The sequence below is a fragment of the Equus asinus genome, chromosome X (assembly GCF_041296235.1).
Source record: "Equus asinus isolate D_3611 breed Donkey chromosome X, EquAss-T2T_v2, whole genome shotgun sequence".
Lineage (NCBI taxonomy): Eukaryota > Metazoa > Chordata > Mammalia > Perissodactyla > Equidae > Equus > Equus asinus.
The window spans coordinates 41,662,870-41,673,367 of NC_091820.1; the positions used below are offsets into that span (position 1 = coordinate 41,662,870).

Consider the following 10,498-nt stretch of genomic DNA (forward strand, 5'->3'; position numbering starts at 1 on the left):
AGAGCTTTAAAAAGCCTAGATGAACAGGGATTGGGGGAAATAAGGGAGCCTAACAAGGCTTGAGGAGGGAAGAATGGAAAGAAAAGGAGGAGAAATGAAGAAGAGGGGTGATTCTGGGGGTGCGAGGAAGTCTAGCTTTTCTCTAGGGCCCCCGCAGAGCAGGTGCAGCACTGGCTCCTCACTCTTATCTGCCGGCCTTACAGGGCCCTACTTGTTACCCCACATGGCAATCATTATGTACACAGATCGAGGGAAGAGGCGGCTGCACTTAACGTAGGCAGATAACTTCTTCAGGCCCTCTAATCAGGTGATGAAGTCTCTCACATTTGGAAATGCATTCAGGCACTCAGGCTCAAATATACGGTGCAGGTCAAGGATGTCATAAGTGAGGAAATCCACAAAGGTGATCTTGTCCCATGCAAACCATGGCCTTTTCCCCAGAAACTGTGAAAAGAGCTTCATATTTTCAGGGAGCCCATCCAAGCACTCAGGCTTCAGTGTCTCGAAATCAGGGCTGTAGGAGACACTGGCCAGCTGACTGGGGATGTGTATAACCTAGTTCTCCAAAATGTCCACATGAATCTTTCCTTCTTCTGTCCCCCCTTGTAGGTTGTGCTTCAAGCAATGTAGTGAAGGATGGCATTGCTCTAGGTGATCTTGTGAGCCTCATGAATTAAGTAAGGAAGATTGGGAAAGTCCAGGCCCAGCTTGAATTTTTCTTTTAGCCACTGGCTTCTGTCATAGGCAGGAGTATCCCTCATCATGTAGTTCTTTTCCTCATAGTTTGAGTCTGTGTATTCCAGAAACAGGTGCACTATATGAGCCAGCCCATGGATGTCCCAGTAACCCAAGATTACAGCCACGGTTCAGCTTTCTGTGAACTCAAGGGATGGCCTCTGAAGAGCTGGGCTGGAACTTCATCCTTGCAATTTTTCTTTAAGTTTGAAATTAGAATAAAAAGTTATAGGAAGGAAGGAAGGAATCCCTAGGCGTCAAAAATCAAAAGGAAATCTACTAAATAAACAGACACTAGTGCTTTGGCTACCCTAAGAGCATTACCTACATCAGCAAATAAAAGACTTGCATATTAATAACCACTTGGAGAGGCACCAAGGTCTTGGGCCCTTGTGAGGCAAAGATATGGAATTAAGACTCCTGAACAAACCATGGGCTTAAACTCTCTACTCTTTTTGAAAGTGTAGACAGAATATAAATCCTCCAGCAAAGGTTAATATCTGAGTCTGAGATGTGGGTGGGAAAACAGTCTCCCTTAAGAATTTAAAACTGTAGGCTGCTCTCATAGGGTTCAAATTTACACTACCTGAGTGGCAGACATTACTCGTGCTCTCCAACATACGGTTCTTTCCTTTCTGAGCACCTGAAAGACTGTACTTCTCAGGCCCCTTGTAGCTAGAGAGGGCCATGTGACTAGTTTTTGTCCATGGTCACTTCTGGACTAAGGAAATCAAAAGCTCGTTCACCATCTTTGAGCTCTTTCTTCTGCTTTAGAGACCTAGAAGCCACGACAACACCATAAAATGGAAACCGCCCAGATCCCCCTGAGTCATGGCTTAGGGAGAGTTGCTCTGAAGAGATGCCTGAAGCCAATTTTGTATGAGCAAGAAGCAAACATTTGTTGTCTTAATCCACAGAGATTTCAGGATCTCTGTCTCTCTCTCTCTCTCTCCCCCTACATACACACACACGTACACACTCACACACAATTTATGAAGGAAAGTATAAGAAAAAGAAATCTTACATATCTGATGAAATAAAATCCAGCAGTGTACTAAAGACAAAACAAAACGAAAACATCTAAGGTTTATCCAGGAAGTTCAATCAAGTAGAATTTATCCTAGAAATGCAATAACTCATTATCAGAAAACATATTAATGTGACTGTGATATTGTGATTTATAGTAAGAAATATATATTTGGTCTTCACCCTGGGTTCTGGCACAGAGTTCCTAAAACTCTTGGAATTTCTTGTGATGAAAACAATAAAGGTGTCTTTTTTTATGTTAATCAGGTGACTTTTGGAAAGCACCTCAGAATGGGGGCTGGTCACCAGAGAAACAAATCATGAGATTAGAGGGTTGGGATTTTTAGTCTAACTCCCTTGATTTCCAGGGAGGGGAGAGAGCCTGGAGAATTAAGTTCAAACCTCAGTGGTTGAAAGTTTAGTCAAACATGCCTATGTAGTGAAGCCTCCATAAACACCCAAAAGGACAGGGTTAGAGCACTTTCGGATTGAGAAACACCAGGAGATTGGAGAGAGCAGCACCTGGAGAGGGCATGGAAGCTCTGTGCCCTTTCCCCACACTTTGCCCTGTGCATCTCTTCCATTTGGTTGTTCTTGAGTTATATCCTTTTATAATAAACCAGTCATCTAATAAGTGAAATGTTTCTCTGAGTTCTGTGAGCTGCTCTAGCAAATTAATCAAGCCCAAGGAGGAGGTCATGGGAACCTCTGATTTAGCCAATTGATGATAACCTGGGCTTGTGGTTGGCATCTGAAATGTGTGTGTGTGGGGGGGGCAGTCTTGAGGGACTGAACCCTTAAACTATGGAATCTGACACTCTCTCCCCGAAAATGGCGTCAGAATTGAGTTGAATTATAAGACACCTCGCTGGTGTCTGGAGAATTGCTTGGTGTTGGGGAAACTGCCCCCATCACACACACACACACATTGGAAATCTGGTGATTAGATCCCATTTAGTGATATGCCACACTAATAAGATACTCTATCTTATTCTGACTAATACACTGGGTGAACCAAGTAACTCCCAAGAGATCAGTATAAAAGTGGAAAAGTGATCTTGGGTTGACTACACAGCAAGAGATCTAGAAGAGAAAATGCAAGACCTCTCTGAAGGGATTCATCCTCAAAATGAGCCGCATAGTATTTCTACACACAGATATTCTCTCTCCTTCCACCAACCAAGATCTCACAATGAAAAAGTTACAATCAATACAAGAAAACAGTACATGAGTGAGAACCAGTATAAAAAACATGAAGAATAGTATTCTTTTTAACTTCATATAATGGAATTTCATATATACTGTCTAGGAATATTAAATTAGTTAAAGAAATAAAATAAGAAATTAAAAACATAAGGAGGGAAACACTATTATCAACCAAACAAGCACAAAGATTTGAAAACCAGTGAAAGAAAACTTTCAGAAATTAAAAAAATTTAGCTTTTGAAATTACCAACTCAATGGATATGCTAAACTACATCTATACACATTTGAAAAGAGTAATGCTGAACTAGAAGAGTGGTACAAAAAATTACCCAAAATGGAGTACAAATGAAAAGAAAATGAAATATGTAAAAGCACAGTTAAGAGACCTGGAGAATAGAATAAGAATGTTCACCATGTCTCTAGTAGAAATTCCAAAAGAAGAGGACACAGAGCTTAGAAGAGAGAGAATGTTTGGACAGATAATAACATTGAGAATCGTACTAAATCTCAAGTTGAATAAATAAAAAGACACCCAAAAACATATCAGACACATCATAGTGAAACTTCTGTACGCCAAAGACCAAGAGAATATCCTAAAAACTATCTGGGAAAAAAACTGGCAGATTCAAGACAGACTGGCATCACACTCCTTATTCAAAAGATGAGGAAGACAGTGGGGAGCTGAGAGAAAAATAGCTGTATCCAGCTAAACTATCTTTCAAAATCATAGTCAAAAGAAAGAGATTTGTGGACAACACTACTTACTACCAACATATCATCAATGAAGAATTTTATACTCACAAATGCTAGAATCCTGGATGCCTTGTCTGCGTCTCAACCTGGAGCTCAGCAAGTCCAGCACTACTGCTTTGCAGTTCTGTTCCATTTTCTTGTTTTCAGAGCTGGCTGTATCTTTTTTGGTTTTCTTTTCTTTTCTTTTTTTTTTTTAAAGATTGGCACCTGGGCTAACAACTGTTGCCAATCTTTTTTTTTTTTTCTGTTTTATTTCCCAACCCCTCCCCCCCCCGGTACATAGTTGTATATCTTAGTTGCAGGTCCTTCTAGTTGTGGGATGTGGGACACCGCCTCAACGTGGCCTGATGAGCGGTGCCATGTCTGCGCCCAGGATCCGAACCTTGGGCCGCCGCAGCGGAGCGTGGGAACTTAACCACTTGGCCACGGAGCCGGCCCCTGGTTTTCTATTTTTACATTTTACCTCTCTCTGCTGTGTGTTTTGACCAAAGGGGGATATCAGACATGAAATCACTATGTCATCCTGACCAGAAGTCTCCCTATTTCTTTATACTTTCATTTCAATTTCTATATAACCTCCAGAATAATCTATCTTGGTGCTTCTCAAACTACCTATGGTGAGGGATCGGTGTGATTTTTTTTTCCAATAGATGACAGAACGATACTTTGTCAGAGTGAATTGATCACTCATTTAGATGTGGCAGCAATGTCAAACTGCTATAAAAGTTTTTAAATACTTAATTTTAATTTCTATACTTCCTGCAGACCGATAACAAACGTTCTTGGATCAGCACTTGTATGTGGACCACACTTTAAGTAGTACTGATCTACCTAAAATTCAAATCTGAAAATTCCACTTAAAATTATCTAATAGATCTCTACTATCTACAAGAAAAATTCCAAACTCCAGATAACATGGCATACAAGGTCCTTTGTGATCTGACTGTCTCTCCAGTTTCGTCTCCTACCTTTGTCTTTCTTAAACTTTATACTCAGAAAAAATTAAGGGCTTGCAGTTTCTTGATCACTACGAATCATTGGAAGAGGTGAAGAAACAAAATCTGAGTTGAAGTTCCTGAGCAAATCCCAAAGCCAGACTACAGAACTGGGCCACCAAGGAAGCCACTATTTTCTCTACATCAGGAAGCTTCTAGCTCCAGAACCATAGCCACTGCCATAATCAAAAGGTCACTGGAATCAAGACGCCATCATTACCAGCACCACTGCAGAACCCCACCATACCTGCTATGATCCACACCAGGAAAATTGACACCCTGCACCCTGCCTCTTGACACCCCCAAAGCTAATTACTTGACATTAGGACCTCTGTTAACGCTGCCTCAGAAAATCTCTTGGCTTCCGTATCTTACACAAGTGCACCTGATTGGCTTAAGCTTATGTACATGGCAAATCCAGTTGCAAGGGATTCAATGGAACATAGATTTTAATTTTCCAGTCTCAGCAGCATAGGACAGGACACTAGATCAGTGTTTTTCAAACTGTAGATCATAATTCACTAGCAGATTGTAAAATTAACTTAGAGGGTGATGACTCGTATGTTTTAACGAAATAGAATGGGATGGAATAGACTAGAAAATATCACAGTGCACATTCAGGGTTACTATTGTTTCATGAAAATCTTGTTTCAGTTACATAAATGGAGAGAATATAATATATAGAGGTGTACTAGGATACTATATAAAATGCATTTATTACTGTAGGTTCCATTCCAAAAAGTTTTAAGTGTATTATACTAGCAAAATGTTTCTCAAATTTTAGCCTGCATCAGAATTCCCAGGAGGGCTTATTAAAGCACAGATTGCTGGGCCTCACTCCAAGTTTGTGACTCAGATATGGTGTGAGGCCTGAGAATTTACATTTCTAACAAGTTCCCAGGTGATGTTGATGCTGTTGGTCCAAAAAACATACTCTGAGAACAATTGCTCTAGAACAATGGTTCTTAACACTGGCTGCACATTAGAATCACTTGTGGAACTTTTAAAAGTTCTGATGCCCAGGTTGCCCTCCAGATCAATTACATGAGACTCTCTGGGGTGAGACTGGACCATCAGTTTTTTAAAGCACCCACATGATTCCAATGTGAAGCCAAGAATGAGAATCACTGCTCTAGAAGGATGGTGGCATAGATGTTGAGCATCTGTCTACGATTTTTTACTGTACTTGGCTAAATCCATCTTTCTGTAAGTTATCTTCAGAAACTGCTTTAGAACCTCTTGATCTCTAGATCATGTTCCATTCACTGACAAACAGCATCATACACTGGAGCAAATGTGGGATTTGAAGTCAGAAAACTATCCTTTGAGTACTAACTCTCTTTCTTATCAGCTATGTGAACTTGGGCAAGGTGATGAGGTTCTGTTTCCTCGCCTAAATAATGTGGAAGATAGAAAAAGCTTTGTTGACCTCACAGGATGGACATGATGGTAGAATATAAGAAAGAATAACCTTATAAATGATGAAGGTGGTGTGCCTAAAGCCCAGGGTGTACACAGTGTGGAGTATGAAAAGATGAAGGAAGATATTTTGATTGAGGTTAGATGATCAAGGGTCTTACATGTTGGAACATTACCCTGGAGTTTGGACAGCAGGCTGTGCGGCGGAAAATTTTAAGTAAGTGATTGATATGAATCATTTGCGCTATTTTTCAAACAATAACTCTAGTGACCAAGTTTCTCCAATGCAAAACAGAAAGGAAGCCCAGAAAGCAGTTATGAGACTGTCGTACAAGAGCAGGTGAGACAGGATGAGGATCTGAACTGCGGCAGTGGAAGAGGTCCGGGATGCTACTTCAGGAGGTCTCTTGGCAGAATAAACAGGATTTAGACAAAGCAATTAATAGAGAAGAAAATTCACTTGGGTTGTATACACATGTGATACCAAAGTATTTAGACTTGTTAAATGAAATTTTATCCATGAGCTAGATACACATAGTTATCTCATTATTTGGTTAGACATTCAAATAAAGTGCTAAATATTTTGGTATTATTTTAGATTTATTATAGATTAAGGAAATTAATTCGTACTTCCAATCTGGACAGAGTTTGATTAATTGCCCAATACAATTTCACAAAAATACAATGTTGCTGCTCTTTATTTATGATGAAGAAAGACATACTGGTAACTTGATGCTAGCAAGACATTGCAAACACAAAAGGAGCCAAATTTGGCATTTTTACCGTAAGTCTGAGTACCGTGAGGCACACAGACTGGTCAAAAGTAAGGCTAACAGGGGGCTGGCCCCGTGGCCGAGTGGTTAAGTTCGCGCGCTCTGCTGCAGGCGGCCCAGTGTTTCGTTGGTTCGAATCCTGGGCGCGGACATGGCACTGCTCATCAAACCACGCTGAGGCAGCGTCCCACATGCCACAGCTAGAAGGACCCACAACGAAGAATATACAACTATGTACTGGGGAGCTTTGGGGAGAAAAAGGAAAAAAATAAAATCTTTAAAAAAAAAAAAAAAAGTAAGGCTAACAAACCTCTTCCAAGAACCACGGCTTGGGGAATACTGCATACTGTACCCCTCTTGGGGAGTCATCATACACATTCTTAGCATGTTAAAGCCTCCAGGAAGCCATGCAGCAAAGAGACATGTTCATTCCTGCTTAATGCAGGATTTCCTATCCTTATAAGACTATGAGAACCTTAATTATTATTTTTATCTATTCATAATATCTATTTAAATTTTGTAAAAACAGTGCAAATTACAGTACACTTTGGGTTATGCAAGTTTAGAAAAATGGTCTCTAAACTTTTAAATAATATACCTGCAAGCACTATTTGACTTATATATTACCTATATTCTGCTTGCCTTATACAACCATTATTGTACTTAAATATTGCATACATTGTATAACACACATGAAACAGAAATTTAAGATGATGTAATATAAAATGACATTTTTCAATTTTTTATTTATTCATGGCATAAAAATTCTATATTGATATCAGACAAAGTAGATTTAAAAGCAAGGAAGATTACCAGGGATAAAAAGTAACATTACATAATGTAAAAGGGTCAATTCACTAAGAAGACATAAGAATTCTAAATGTGTAGCACCAAACAATAGAACTTCAAAGTACATGAAGCAAAATCTGATAGAATTGAAAGGAAAAATGGATCAATTCACAATTATAGATGGAAATTTTTTGACACTTGTTTTTTAGCACTTGATAGAACAAGTACACAGAAATTCAGCAAGGATATAAAAGAACTGAACAAAATTATCAATCACCTGGACCTAATTGACATTTATTTATAGAAAATTTCATTTAACAACAGCAAAATTCTCACGTTTTTCAAGTGCGTATAGAATGTTCTCTAATATAGACTACATCCCAGGTAATAAAACAAACCTCAACAAATGCAAATGAATTAAAGTGATATAAAGTGTATTCTCTGACACTAATGAAATTAAACTAGAACTTAATTACAGAAAGACATCTTGAAAATCCCCAAACTCCTAGCAATTAAACAACACACTTCCAAATAATCCACGCGTCAAAAAGGAAGTCCCAAGGGAGATAAGAAAATATTTTGAACTGAACAAAAAAATGAAAACACAACATAACAAAATTCATGAGATGCAGGTAAAACAGTCAATGCACCAATTAAAAGACAACAATTGCCAGATTCGATTAAGAAAACAGGACCCAGCTATATGCTGGCCACAATTATCTGAAATAAGGGAAAACGTATAGCATTGAATGCTTGTATTAGTAAAGAAGAGGGATCTCAAGTTGATAATCTAAGCTTCAACGTTAAGAAATTGGAAAAAGAAGAGCAGAAATAAGTTCAACGGCCCTCTTTCACATTTTGCCTTGGGATAGCCAGTGAACTTGTGTGTTGTAGAAAAGATTTTCAAGGTCACTTATTTCATTTCAATATATGGTTTCAATACGTAGTTTCTACTTTGCAAGAAAATATAACCTACTGGTCAAGTACACTTAACCAGTCTCACATAAACTCTAATGCCCTGGAATAGAACCAACAAACAGTGAAGGGACCTCTGTCAACCTGTCTGCAGTACGGGATCCCACTTTTCTCTGAGGAAACCATGGACACTGGGCATGACACATAACAGCCTTCCATGCAGATGGACTGAGTGAGGCCGTCAGTGTCAGTCCTAATATTAACCGCTGATAAAGCTTAATTTCTTTCTTATTTTTTTTAAAGGAAAAATCCTAATACTTTCCTTCCACACCCTAGTGGATTCTCTCATGTACCCCAACTCAGAAACTTCTAGGCTATAAATGGACAAAAGGACCTAATTATGAAGCAATTTCATCTCTGAGATGATCCCATGGGATTCACCCACAACAGATAGAATATATTGAGCCTAAAGTGAAGCTATGTAAAAGGCAGCTATTTCTGAGGCTGAAATAATCCTTTGGAAAACACATTGCATTTTGTTAAGTTGTCAACCAGTGGATTTCTATGTCTCCTTGTATGTTGTGCTGTGACTATCTTCTAAATGCCACATTCCACTGTCAGCTTGATATTTAAAACCAGCTGGCCTCACTCTACCACCATCCATTATTTTGCATTGTTTTACAAGAAATGTGACTTCTCTGGCAACAGACACGTTGATCCCAAGGAAGTTCTTTTTCACATTTTACTGTGTAGATTTTCAAAATTTATTTATCCTAGACACAGAAGATGCACCTTGACACAACTGAACTCATTTAAATAGTTAATAGATTTATACATGCTGTTCCATTCTCTCAAGATAAATTCAGTTTAGGTATTTTTTAAAAATGAAGTTTAAAATCCCATCTTTGTTGGCTCAGATGCTTGCAGGAGAGTTGGCTCACGATGCTTTCTCATTCGGGATCATCTTCTGTTGCTAAGAGACTTGCATATGCTTAGAAATGACTTAAGATCATTGGTAGAAAAAATACTCGGAAACTAATCTATGAGTGGCCATTTTTATACAAAGAATCTTGGTCAGGCAGACTTTCAAAGGGAAGGCATCTTCCTTTTCTTTTGACAACAGTGGGAGCTCAAACCTGAAATTTAAGCATAATCCATAGCTACCATGGTCAATTTGATTCAGTCTTTAGGGTGACACTGATGCTGTTAGAGTCTGAATTTTCCTCACAAATCCCAAATATTTGCCCTAATACATAATGAATATGAAAGTGCAAATACTTAACTATTGCACACATTTACACAGGCTGAGTATATTAGTTATCTATTGCTGCATAATAAATTACTACATAAATTTATAGCTTAAAACAACACATATTTATTGTCTCATAGTTTCTGTGGATTAGGAATCTGAGCACAGCTTAGTTGGGTCCTCTGCCTCAGGGTGTCTTATGAGGCTGCAATCAAAGTGGGGTTGGAGTGGTGGCTCAGCCAGGGCTGGAGTCTCATCTTAAAGCTCAACTAGGGAAGGATCCACTTCCACGCTCACCACGTAATTGTGGACAGGATTCAGCTCCTTTTAGAGTGTTGGACTGAGGATCCCAGTTCCTTGTTGGCGGTTAGCCAGAGTTCACCCTCAGATCGTTGCCACATGGGCCTCCTAAACAAGAAAGGGAAGAGTCTGGATAGCAAGATGGAGCTTACAATCCCTTACAACATAATCACAAAAGTGATGTCTCCTCATGGTTGAGAGAGTCCATTGAAGCAAGTTACTCAAGGGAGAGGATTACCCAAGGCCATAAATATGAAGAGATGGGAAGATTTGGGGACTATCTTAGAAGCTACCTACCATGCTGAAGCACAAGATCCCTTCCCCTTCCATTATGGCCA

The 10,498-nt window shown here is 39.2% G+C and overlaps 1 pseudogene; it reads right to left on the reverse strand.

Moving 5' to 3' along the window:
* Window positions 1-303: 303 nt before the first annotated feature.
* Window positions 304-866, reverse strand: LOC106844049 (glutathione S-transferase Mu 1-like; annotated as a pseudogene).
* Between the last annotated feature and the right edge of the window lie 9,632 nt (window positions 867-10,498).